Consider the following 13,709-nt stretch of genomic DNA (forward strand, 5'->3'; position numbering starts at 1 on the left):
ACTTGAAGTGCCATAACCTACAGGCCTACAGACCAAAAGCTGGAAAATGGGATTAGGCTGGATAGCTCTTGGTCATCTGGCATGGATGCGATGGGCTAAATGGCCTCCTTCCATGCTGTAAATTTCCATGATTGTATGAACACTGCATTGCTGATTCTCTAGCCTCTTGTGCATTCTCCACTTTCTTCACCCCATCATTGGCTGCCGTGTCTTCAGTTGTCTGCACCCCAATCTCTGGAATTCCTTTCCTAAACCTCTCCACTTCACTCCTCCATTTAGACCATCCTTAGAAACTATCTCTCACCACACTTCCGGTAACCTGTACTCATCTCTCCTTCTTTGGCTCAGTATACTTTTTTGTCTGATTACACTCATGTGAAGCGAGTTGGGGCAATTTACTAAGTTAAAGGAGCTATATAAACGATCGTAGTAACAGTTGTTGTTGTTGTTGTTGTTGTAATGAGCAGTCTATCCTTGCCAGTCCCTTCTCCACATCTAGTTAGATGGTTTGGTGCATTTATAAAGATCAGGTGGGTTTAGCTGCAGTGATCCATGTATTGATCAGACGCTCCTGGTCAGTCTCCCACATCTATCTAGATGGTTCGATCCATTTACACTGATCAGAATTGGGCTGTACTGAATCCATTAGTGGTACTGAACCGCTGATCACCGCAGTCCACTGGTGCTGCACAGGAAAGGAATCCAACCGTGATTCACAACGTATTCATCTGTAAACAGCTCAATGATAGTTCTGAACTAATGGGCCCTCAACTGCTCCCTACAGAGTTCACCGTGTCAAGCCGGACTCGGTCTGTGCTGGAGAGAAGTCAGGCTGTGGTGGCTCTGAAAGGGGTTGCGGTAATGGTAAAAACAAGAGCGAGGGATGTGAGGCATCGCTTTAATATCCCACAGTGCAGATTATCTGCCTTGCTGGGAGAGAATAAACAACTGATTGACCGCTGGAGCAATGAGAGCCCTGACCACAAACAGGAGCGTGATGGGAAGGATGCAGAGGTGGAGAATATTTCCCCTTTGGATGGTGCCAGCTCCAGCTCGCGGGGTTATGCTGAATATTCGACTGTCCTGTAAAAAGAGCGCATGCCCTTCAGGTGCCAGGCCGAAAGAATGAGTTGACACTGAAACCCCGCCTGGGAGTTAAAAAACTGTCAGCTCCAGTTTTATTGGTCAATTACATGTCACGATAAAACGTGCCCAATTCATTCACGAGAACCTAGTCCAATGTTCAGTGAATCCATAAAATGCAGAGCAAACCATTGTGTGCTTTCTGGCAATCCAAACAATACAATAAAATGGGCATTGAGTCGGTGGCCGTCAAGTTGGGAGGATGTGTTGAGCAGACTAAAGAAAGGCTCTCAACCAGCAATCGTACAATATACAGTGGGCCAGGGGAGGGCGCCAAAGAGCCGTGCCAGCAAAAGGCAGGTACAGTGACCCAGCGGTGGGGAAAAACCAATCTTACATAAAAACATAAGAAATAGGAACAGGAGTAGGCCATACGGCCCCTCGAGCCTGCTCCACCATTTAATACGATCATGGACTCAGGTTCCACTTCATTGCCCGCTCCCCATAATCCTTTATTCCATTATCGTTTAAGAAACTGTCTATTTCTGTCTTAAATTTATTCAATGTCTTAGCCGCCACAGCTGTCTGAGGCAGCGAATTCCACAGATTTACAACCCCCTGAGAGAATAAATTTCTTCTCATATCAGTTTTAAATGGGTGGCCCCTCTAGTTCTAGTCTCCCCTATCAGTGGAAACATCCTCTCCATCCACCTTGTCAAGCCCCCTCATAATCTTATGCAACATACAGCAGGCCAGGGGAGGGCGCCAGAGAGCCGCGCCTGCCCGAGGCAGGTACAGTGATCCACCGCGGGGAAAGACCAATCTTACAATATACAGCAGGCCACGAGAGGGCGCCAGAGAGCCGCGCCTGCCCGAGGCAGGTACAATGTCCCGCCGTGGGGAAAGACCATTCTTACAATATATAACAGGCCAGGGGAGGGAGCCAGAGAGCCGCGCCTGGCCGAGGCAGGTACAGTGACCCGCCGTGGGGAAAGACCAGTCTTACAACATACAGCGGGCCAGGGAAGGGCGCCAGCGAGCCGCGCCTGCAGGTACAGTGATCCAACGGTGGGGAAAGACCAATCTTACAATATGAAGCAGGCCAGGAGAGAACGCCAGAGAGCCGCGCCGGCCCGAGGCAGGTACAGTGACCCAACGGTGGGGGAAGAGCCCGAGGGCGGTTGAGTCCTTTCAGGCAGATAGCGCCAGGGAGCCTCGCTTGCCACAAGTGCAGTGACCCAGCGGCAGGGAAAGGCCCCGAGGGCGGATCAACCCTTATAAGGCCTGGGCGGTGCGGAGAGAGAACAATGAATGGAGGGAACATTGGGCGAGTTCCGTTGCTCCATTCGGATCCTGCTCAACCTGATTTACTCTGTGTGCTCTGTATAGGCACTACTTTATTCCCGAATACAGAAAGACAAACATCTGTCCTGGGGGCTGGATTTCATCCCTTGGCTCATAGACATCCAGTGTTCACTGTGATTAGACTTCCGCCCTGCTGTGTGACCCCGCCATGATCCCGGCAGTTTTCTCCGGATTTCCCGAATCCAATATGTGGCTGAAGCAGACGGTCCAGTTACCGCCCGATATTGGGATCCCGCCTTGGGTGGGGGCGGGGAATCTGGCGTATAATCACTGCACCAATGACATGGGCAATGCAGCATTTCGGTTGTGAAACTTTCTGGACCACAGTAGTGTCTGAGGAAGCCGGTTCCACTCACATTGAAGCCTCACATTCACACACTCTTCAGCTTGTTCTTACTCTGTGAAATACAACACAGGACACCTGGCCTTATGATCCTGAGGACAAAAGGTCGATGGAGAACACAGCCCAGGACCAATGGGAGGAGGATGGCCTTGGCAGTGAGTGTCACACCCAGCTCCACCTGTTGCCCACTCTCTGGGTGGAGAAGAATTCCTGAGATCAGTCCTGAGTTTATCTTCACTCAGTGTTACCCCATGTCCCACAATTTAACTTAAGGTGATGTTTCAAAGTCCTGCTTTTCCACCTGCACATGCAGCAGTATAGAGTGGAATTCGTGAGTTTAGTAAGTGGTTGAGTTTTAAGGGTTATTCTTTTTAAACCATTTGGAGGCTGGAGTAAATTGTTAGTGGCAATTGCCAGTAGCTTGTAAGTAAGTAGCAGTTTAATTTAAAGGGGAAAAGTTAAATAGTTGGGAATCTTTCAGGTTTAGGCAGAGAAAAACAAGGTAACTCTCCAGTAGGAGACAATTAGCAGCTAGTTAAAACCAGTTCTGTAAACGACTGACCAGTAGTGAGTCATCTGACCTAGATACAGTTTCAAAAGAGGCAGCTCATGCAGAGCACGGAGTGCAGCAGCATAGAGTGGCATTTGTGAGTTTGGTAAGTGGATGAGTTTGGGCAAGTGGGGGTGGCAGGTGCTGTTTTGTCTTGTTTTTCCTACCAGTGCTGACAGTAGAGCAGCTGATAAGGAGTGCGAGAGTAGGAGACAGAGCCCCAGAGACCAGCCCAACCCGCTGCAGACAAAGATAGAGGGGTGCAAAATCGAGAGGTGACGTCACAGCCAAGCTGGTAAGTGGTTGGCTGTTCGACTGGTAAGTATAACTCTCTTTTAGACGGACTTTTAGATTGGTTTAATTGGCAGCAAACTACTAAGTAGCTGTTTGGTGTTTAAGTACATTTTAGTAAATCAATTAATTTAAGGGTTAAGTCATGGCAGGAGAACGCGGATCCGTGTCATGCTCCTCCTGTGCTATGTGGGAAGTTAGAGACACTTCCAGTGTCCCTGACTACTATGTGTGCGGGAAGTGTGTCCAGCTGCAGCTCCTGACAGACGACATGACGGCACTGGAGCTGTGGATGGATTGGCACTGGAGCTGTGGATGGACTCACTCTGGAGCACGCGCGATGCTGAGAATGTTGTGGTTAGCACATTTAGTGAGTTGGTCACACCACAGGTAAGGGTTAGGACAGATAGTGAATGGGTGACTAAGAGACGAGGCAAGAGCAGGAAGGTAGTGCAGGAGTCCCATGTGGTCATCTCCCTCCAAAACAGATATACCGTTTTGGATACTGTTGGGGGAGATGACTTACCAGGGGAAGGCACCAGCAGCCAGGTTCATGGCACCATGGGTGGCTCTGCTGCACAGAAGGGCGGGAAAAAGAGTGGGAGAGCTATAGTGATAGTGGACTCTATTGTAAGGGGAATAGATAGGAGTTTCTGCGGCTGCAACCGAGACTCTAGGATGGTATGTTGCCTCGCTGGTGCAAGGGTCAAGGATGTCTCAGAGCAGCTGCAGAGCATTCTGGAGAGGGAGGGTGAACAGCCAGTTGTCGTGGTACATGTAGGTACCAACGAGAGAGGTAAGAAGCGGGAAGAGGTCCTAAAAGCTGAATTTAGGGAGCTAGGAGTTAAATTTAAAAGTAGGACCTCAACGGTAGTAATCTCTGGATTGCAACCAGTGCCACGTGCTAATCAGAGTAGAGGGAGCAGGATAGTTAGAACAAATACGTGGCTTGAGCAGTGGTGAAAGAGAGCGGGATTCAAATTCCTGGGACATTGGAACCAGTTCTGGGGGAAGTGGGACCTGTACAAAAGGGATGGTTTGCACTTGGGCAGGACTGGAACTGATGTCCTGGGGGTAACATTTGCTAATGCAGTTTGGGAGTGTTTAAACTAATATGGCAGGGGGATGGGAACCTATGCAGCGAGATAGGGCGAAGTAATATGGAGTCAGAAAGAGATGGTAGAAAGGTAAAAAGCAATAGTGGAAGGCCGAGTAAACAAAGGCAAAAAACAAAAAGGGCCACACTACATCATAATTCTAAAAGGACAAAGGGCGTTAAAAAAACAAGCCTGAAAGCTTTGTGTCTTAATGCAAGGAGTATCTGTAATAAGGTGGATGAATTAACTGTGCAAATAGATGTTAACAGATGTGATGTGATTGGGATTACAGAGACGTGGCTCCAGGATGATCAAGGCTGGGAACTCAACATCCAAGGGTATTCAACATTCAGGAAGGATAGAATAACAGGAAAAGGAGGTGGGGTAGCATTGCTGGTTAAAGATGAGATTAATGCAATAGTTAGGAAGGACATTAGCTTGGATGATGTGGAATCTATATGGGTAGAGCTGCAGAACACAAAAGGGCAAAAAACGTTAGTGGGAGTTGTGTACAGACCTCCGAACAGTAGTAGTGATGTTGGGGAGGGCATCAAACAGGAAATTAGGGGTGCATGCAATAAAGGTGCAGCAGTTATCATGGGTGACTTTAATATGCATATAGATTGGGCTAACAAAACTGGAAGCAATAGGGTGGAAGAGGATTTCCTGGATTGCATAAAGGATGGTTTTCTAGACCAATATGTCGAGGAACCAACTAGGGGGGAGGCCATCTTGGATTGGGTGTTGTGTAATGAGAGAGGATTAATTAGCAATCTCGTTGTGCGAGGCCCCTTGGGGAAGAGTGACCATAATATGGTGGAATTCTACATTAGCATGTAGAATGAAATAGTTAATTCAGAGATCATGGTCCAGAACTTAAAGAAGGGTAACTTTCAAGGTATGAGGCAAGAATTGGCTAGGATAGATTGGCGAATGATACTTCAGGGGTTGATAGTGGATGGGCAATGGCAGACATTTAGAGATTGCATGGATGAACTACAATTGTATATCCCTGTCTGGCGTAAAAATAAAAAAAGGAAGGTGGCTCAACCGTGGCTATCAAGGGAAATCAGGGATAATATTAAAACCAAGGAAGTGGCATACAAATTGGCCAGAAATAGCAGCGAACCTGGGGACTGGGAGAAATTTAGAACACAGCAGAGGAGGACAATGGGTTTGATTAGGGCAGGGAAAATAGAGTACGAGAGGAAGCTTGCAGGGAACATTAAGACAGACTGCAAAAGCTTCTATAGATATGTAAAGAGAAAAAGGTTAGTAAAGACAAACGTAGGTCCCCTGCAATCAGAATCAGGGGAAGTCATAACGGGGAGCAAAGAAATGGCAGACCAATTGAACAAGTACTTTGGTCCGGTATTCACTAAGGAGGACACAAACAACCTTCCGGATATAAAAAGGGGTCAGAGGGTCTAGTAAGAAGGAGGAACTGAGGGAAATCCTTATTAGTCGGGAAATTGTGTTGGGGAAATTGATGGGATTGAAGGCCGATAAATCCCCAGGGCCTGATGGACTGCATCCCAGAGTACTTAAGGAAGTGGCCTTGGAAATAGCGGATGCATTGACAGTCATCTTCCAACATTCCATTGACTCTGGATCAGTTCCTATGGAGTGGAGGTTAGCCAATGTAACCTCACTTTTTAAAAAAGGAGGGAGAGAGAAAACAGGGAATTATAGACCGGTCAGCCTGCCATCGGTAGTGGGTAAAATGATGGAATCAATTATTAAGGATGTCATAGCAGCGCATTTGGAAAGAGGTGACATGATAGGTCCAAGTCAGGAGAACCAGTTGATGTGGTGTATTTGGACTTTCAAAAGGCTTTCGACAAGGTCCCACACAAGAGATTAATGTGCAAAGTTAAAGCACATGGGATTGGGGGTAGTGTGCTGATGTGGATTGAGAACTGGTTGGCAGACAGGAAGCAAAGAGTAGGAGTAAATGGGTACTTTTCAGAATGGCAGGCAGTGACTATTGGTGTACCGTAAGGTTCTGTTCTGGGGCCCCAGCTGTTTACATTGTACATTAATGATTTAGACGAGGGGATTAAATGTAGTACCTCCAAATTTGTGGAGGACACCAAGTTGGGTGGCAATGTGAGCTGCGAGGAGGATGCTATGAGCCTGCAGAGTGACTTGGATAGGTTAGGTGAGTGGGCAAATGCATGGCAGATGAAGTATAATGTGGATAAATGTGAGGTTATCCACTTTGGTGGTAAAAAGAGAGAGACAGACTATTATCTGAATGGTGACAGATTATGAAAAGGGGAGGTGCAACGAGACCTGGGTGTCATGGTACATCAGTGATTGAAGTTTGGCATGCAGGTACAGCAGGCAGTTAAGAAAGCAAATGGCACGTTGGCCTTCATAGCGAGGGGATTTGAGTACAGGGACAGGGAGGTGTTGCTACAGTTGTACAGGGCCTTGGTGAGGCCACACCTGGAGTATTGTGTACAGTTTCGGTCTCCTAACTTGAGGAAAGACATTCTTGCTATTGAGGGAGTGCAGCGAAGGTTCACCAGACTGATTCCCGGGATGGCGGGATTGACATATCAAGAAAGACTGGAGCAACTGGGCTTGTATTCACTGGAGTTCAGAAGAATGAGAGGGGATCTCATAGAAACGTTTAAAATTCTGACGGGTTTCGACAGGTTAGATGCAGGAAGAATGTTCCCAATGTTGGGGAAGTCCAGAACCAGGGGTCACAGTCTGAGGATAAGGAGTAAGCCATTTAGGACCGAGATGAGGAGAAACTTCTTCACCCAGAGACTGGTGAACCTGTGGAATTCTCTATCACAGAAAGTTGTTGAGGCTAAGTCACTAAATATATTCAAAAAGGAGTTAGATGTACTCCTTACTACTAGGGGGATCAAGGGGTATGGCGAGAAAGCAGGAATGGGGTACTGAAGTTGCATGTTCAGCCATGAACTCATTGAATGGTGGTGCAGGCTCGAATGGCCGAATGGCCTACTCCTGCACCTCTTTTATATGTTTCTATGACCACCTTTTTCTGAGTTCCTTCCAGCTTCTCCTTTTCAGTTTGTGAAGCCCATGTTTCCCCAGTCTACCTCACACCTCAATCCTTTGACACCAGCATCAGCCTTTGCCTCTTCCCCGCACCGCCTCCAGCGCCATGAGGTCTCCCCAGCACCATGAGGATAATGAGTTGTTCAGAAAATGGCCAGGAGTGAGCAGACATCGCGCTAAACCTCCAGAGGCAAATCTCCTCGCAAGCAGCAACCTGCTGGGTGCCGAGATCATTCCAGCAGCGGGGGATAGAGGAATATAAACAGTGACAGTGAATAACAATTGGGCTCCCACTGTGAGGAGCCAGTATCTCAGAGACTGGGTGGGACTATGGGTACACAGTGTCTAAGTGTGAGGAGGCAGTGTCTCAGGGACTGGGTGAAATTGTGGACACACAGTGTCCGTTGTGAGGAGCCAGTGTCTCAGAGACTGGGAGCAGGAGCTGTTCCTGGAACCAGTCTGAAGTTCTGCTGTGAAAGTAAATGTGGACCAGGCCTGGCTCGGATCATCTCCCTTCTCCATTAGGGCAGCACTATCAGCAACAAAGATCAAAAATCTTTATCAAGGAACATTTTAATCCTAACTGCAATTTCTTCTTCTCCAGTAATACATCATTGACAGTCGGGAATAAGGAATATTATAATCTTTCACACAGACATCCTTCCATTAAGCAAACGCCAAAGATGTGAATTAAATTTGAGCTGACAGGTTGTGTTTCCCAGCGTGTGAAGGAGTGGCCTGCTCTATCCTCAGACACTCTGGAGCTGCCACCGTTCCATGTTTTAGAATGAAACAGATCCCATTGTCTCCTCGGTTACATCAGTTGTGGCCACGGTCCACATGAAGGAATTCCCAGGTACTGCCCCATGTCTCCCCGCACAGTACATAAGGGTGATGTTGTGCTGGGATTGGTAAGCTCCATCCCTCTTGCTTTATTATCTCATAAATTCAGCGTCAGTTCTTCATATTATCAACCTGCAGCACAAAAAATAATCCTAATCCCGAAAATGGGGCACTAAAGCTCCCTGAGAGAGACCACGATGAAGCTGGTGTGGGGAATGAAATCATGTTGTACTGGGAGGCTCTGTGAGTCTGTGTCTGAGGCTCATGTGCTGCCTTTGGGCTATACGACAATACCGTCCCAGCACAATGTTAGAATTTGAACATTACACCCCGGGAGATATTGGGTAGATTCAGATTTTTGCAGAATATGAGTGGAACCAGTTGATACGTCCTTACTATGCAGTATAAATGCAGACGAGGCCCATGCTTGAGAGGTCAGTCTGTGACCTGTCCTTTATTTCATAGCACTCAAGTGATGGAAGTGGGTGGAGCTTCCCCTTTTATATCTGAAGGTCTAGGTTCGGAGTGTCTCCCACAAATTCACCATCTAGTGGTCAGTGTTCTCACAGTGTACAACTTAGGTCAGATTATACATGGGTTTCAATGCTGGTTGAATACATGACACCAGTAAACTCAGAAAGCCCACCAGTGGGTGAAAGCCCTTTACTTCCGGCTGTAAAAGTGAACATTCCCCTGCTGGATTCACTGGCCATGGCGGGGAGCAGCTCGGCTTTGCTCAGAGTGGCCGGAGATCAGTGAATTCGGGGAAGAGGGTCTGTGACCAATTGATCCTGGTGCCGAATTTCCATCAATTGACACCGGATCTCAAGGTCTCATTCACCTGTGGACAGACTCCAAGAGCTGTTCGCATGTATTCTGATTCTCTGGGTCTATCCCTTTGTGTATAATGATCTGTCGGGAATGTTTCCTCTCTTTAAAGAGCCATGAACGAATCCTTCAGTTCCTTGCACTCCCTACATGGTCTGTGGAGATCTACAGCCGGGTCCTCTGCTGGGATCCACTGCGGCGTCTCACGGGAGACGTCACAACCATCAAGGCCTCACTCACAGTTTCACTCCTGTGTCCTTAGCCCCACAGGTTTAACTCTATGAACAGGAAGTTCTGGAACATAATTATTCTCAGACCATTAATCAAGTTCCCTCCAAACTCTCCTAACCCTATTTAATCAGTAGTATTTCTCTATTTGGAGTTCCAGCTCCTATTCACTCCCCTAGTTTACCAGGACTTCACTGATCAGGTGTCCCTTCATTTCTTTGCGATGGTTGTTATTTCCCCCATCCTCTGATCCCCGGGTCTGCAGCAGAAGTTGTGGTCTGTGTTTCTAATGGAATGGACGTCAGATTGGAAAATCTGTCATTCTATAGCCGTCCTTTTGTCTGTTTCCTCTGCCCCGCACAGCTGGGAGAGCGGGGCGTATTTGCACTTCCAGGAGCACAGCCATTGGTCAGTCTTAACCTCCTGCCCATAACATAATTATTCTCAGACCATTAATCAAGTTCCCTCCAAACTCTCCTGGACTCTGGTATTACAATGTGGTACAATACACACAACAATGCCTTGTTATTATCTCATGTGTGTCCTTAATGTGAACCATTACAACCTAGAATAGATGGCAGTTACACCTGATCTGGGCAGCTGTGATTACTGTTTATATTTGTTAACAGACCTGTTTCATCTATTTGATAACATTCCGCCAGTGCACCATGGCTGCAGTGTGTACCATCTACAATATGCAGCAAGTCTTCCATCACCTGGGCTGGGCAATTATTTGGGTTGGAGGGCCACGTAACACGTTTTGTTGAGCTGTTGAGGGCCACCCACCAATGATGGCCCTAAGGCGTGTAGGCGCACGGTCACGCAATAATCACGCGATCCCATGCAGGCCCCTCCCCAGCTCCTGCCGCTGGAAGAGACACTGCGCATGTGCGGCTGCCGAGTGGCCAAGCAGCAAATTTAAAGGGACCGTGTGTGAAACAAAATTAGAGGGAACATTTGATAAACATGAACATTGCATAAACATAAATTCAGTTAGTAGTCAGATGCGATCTTACATACACAACATGTAGTTGATATGGCCTAAAAATGAGTCAAAGATAAAAGTTGAAAATGTTGTGGTATCTTCTGATCTCTGTCAATGATCATCATCATAGGCAGTCCCTCGAAATCGAGGAAGACTTGCTTCCACTCTAAAAGTGAATTCTTAGGTGACTGAACAGTCCAATATGGGAATTACAGTCTCTGAAGGAAAGAGTGGGTGGGACTGGTTGGCCGCATGCTCCTTCCGCTGCCTGAACTTGGTTTCTGCATGCTCACGCCGATGAGACTCGAGGTGCTCAGCGCCCTCCCAGATGCACTTCCTCCGCTTAGGGTAGTCTTTGGCCAGGGACTCCCAGGTGTCGGTGGGGATGCTGCATTTTATCAAGGAGGCTTTGAGGGTGACCTTGAAATGTTTCCTCTGCCCACCTTGGGCTCACTTGCTGTGTACGAGTTCCGAGTAGAGCGCTTGCTTTGGGAGTCTTGTGTCAGGCATGTGAACAATGTGGCCTGCCCAGCGGAATTGGTCGAGTGTGGTCAGTGCTTCGATGCCAGCAATGACAGCTGGAAGAAAAATGCAGGGAACAGCACCAATCCTTGTACATGGCCTTCTTTGACCTTACAAAGACCTTTGATACTGTCAACTGTGAGGGACTATGGAGCATCTTCCTCCATTTCGGCTGACCCCAAAAGTTGTTCACCATCCTCCACCTGCTCCATGATGACATGATCCTGACCAACGGATCCATCACAGATCCAATCCACGTCCGGCCTGGGATCAAGCAAGGCTGCGTCATTGCGCCAACCCTCTTCTCGATCTTCCTCGCTGCAATGCTCCACCTCACACTCAACAAGCTCCCACCTCACATTCAACAAGCTCCCCACAGGAGTGGGACTAAACTACAGAACCAGTGGAAACTGTTCAACCTTCGACGTCTCCAGGCCAGATTCAAGACCATCCCAACCTCTGTAAATCAGTGCTGTGAAATAGAACTGCACCCTCTTTAGAGCCTGTGACAACATCAATTCCCCATCTTAGTCAGCTTTCTACCCCTCTGCAAAGATTACGAATGCCGTCCCAATTGGTGACAGATGAGAATTCTGCTGCCGTCTTACTCTGGATACCGGGAGAGGAAAGTTACAGCACCAATCACTTTCTTCGGTAGAAGATCTGTGGAGATGAGCAGCCATGACCCCACTCTAAATTGTATAGGGCATATTCTAGTATGCAGTGCATTCTGGGTAGGCACTTGTGCCATTGGTGTCCAGACCTTTTTAATCGGGCCGGGAAGAATCAATTTTGCAAGTTATTAATTTGAATGAAGTAATACTATGTTTTTTCCTTGGCTGTAGTTCGGGACTGTCTCTGACCCATGCGAAGTGAAAGTGGATAGACGAATGTGCAGTTCGAGTTCCGGCTCACGTTCTATTTCTGTCCAATCCAGCGGGCCGGATAGAATGACTTGGCGGATATGGCGCACATCACTGCTCTACACCTGTCCCATTAAACACAGCCAGGTCACGTACAGCTTGTCTTACATACAGTATAAAGCATATTTAACCTATCTAGCAAACACTCCCAGGTCAGGTATAGTACGTGTTAGAAACAGTGTAAAGCATAATTAATGTTGCCATAAAACACTCCCACGTCAAGTCCAGCACCAGATAGATACTGAGTAAAGCTCCCTCTAATCTGTCCCATGAAACCCTCCCAGGTCAGGTAAAGGTCCCTCTACAAACTCCTATCAAACACTCCCAGGGCAGCTACAGCACGGGCTAGATACAACGAAAAGCTGCCTCTACACTGCCCCATGAAACACTCTCAGGTCAGAAACAGCAGGTTTCAGATAAAGAGTAAAGCTTGCTCAACACAGTCACATCAAAAACTTCCAGGGCAGATAGGTAGGGTTAGATAGAGAGTAAATCTCACGGTGTCGTCGTTCATCAAGCAGAACGAACTCAGATACAGCATGTGGCCAAGTAGCCTGCAGAGCCTCTAACACCATCCAATGAACAGCATGGTATGAATACAGGACAGAAATCCCGGTACATGTAAGGACCACGCACTCCCAGGTGAGGTATGAGCTAACTTTACAAACTATCCCTGCCGGAATCACTGGCCGTGGCGGGGAGAGGCTCGGCTTTGCTCGGAGTGGCCGGAGATCAGTGAATTCGGGGAAGAGAGTCTCAGAGCAATTGATCCTGGCACTGAATTTCTACCAATCCACACCGGACCTCAAGGTCCCATTCAGCTGTGGAGAGACTCCAAGAGCTGTTCCCATGTGTTCTGAATCTCTAGGACTATCCCTTAGTGTATAATGGTTTATCGGGAATGTTTCTTCTCTTTAAAGGGCCGTGATAGAATCCTTCATTACCTTGCACTCCCTACATGGTCTGCGGGGATCTACAGCCAGAACCTCTGCTGGGATCCACTGCGGCGTCTCACGGGAGCCGTCACAGCCATCAAGGTCTCATTCTCAGTTTTATTCCTGTGTCCTTAGCCCCACAGGTTTAACTCTATGAACAGGAAGTTCTGGAATCTAATCCTTTTTAATCAGTGGTATTTCTCGATTTGGAGTTCCAGCTCCGACTCACTCCTCTAGTTTACTAGGACTTCACTGATCAAGTGTCCCTTCATTTCTTTGCGATTGTTGTTATTTTCCCCATCCTGTGGTCCCGGGTCTGTATCAGAGGTCGCGGTACGTGGTTATAATGGAATGGACACCAGATTGGAAAGTCTGTCATTCTATATCCGCCCTTCTGTCTGTTTCGTCTGCCCCGCACAGCTGTAAGAGCAGGACGTATTTTCACTTCAAGGAGCAGAACCATTGGTCAGTCTTAACCTCCTGCCCATAACACAATTATTCTCAGACCATTCATCAAGTTCCCTCCAAATTCTCCGGGTCACTGGCATTATAATTTGGTACATTACTCACAATAATGCCTTGTTATTATCTCATGTGTGTCCTTAATGTGAACCATTACAAATCAGAATAACATAAGAATATAAGAAATAGAAACAGGAATAGGCCATACGGCCTTT

The 13,709-nt window shown here is 47.5% G+C and overlaps 1 pseudogene; it reads left to right on the forward strand.

Annotated features, from left to right (window-relative positions):
* LOC139273480 (zinc finger protein 850-like) overlaps positions 1-13,709 on the forward strand; it is a 254,673-nt pseudogene that overhangs the window by 104,229 nt on the left and 136,735 nt on the right.

This window comes from Pristiophorus japonicus, chromosome 9 (genome assembly GCF_044704955.1).
Source record: "Pristiophorus japonicus isolate sPriJap1 chromosome 9, sPriJap1.hap1, whole genome shotgun sequence".
In the NCBI taxonomy this organism is placed as follows: Eukaryota; Metazoa; Chordata; class Chondrichthyes; family Pristiophoridae; genus Pristiophorus; species Pristiophorus japonicus.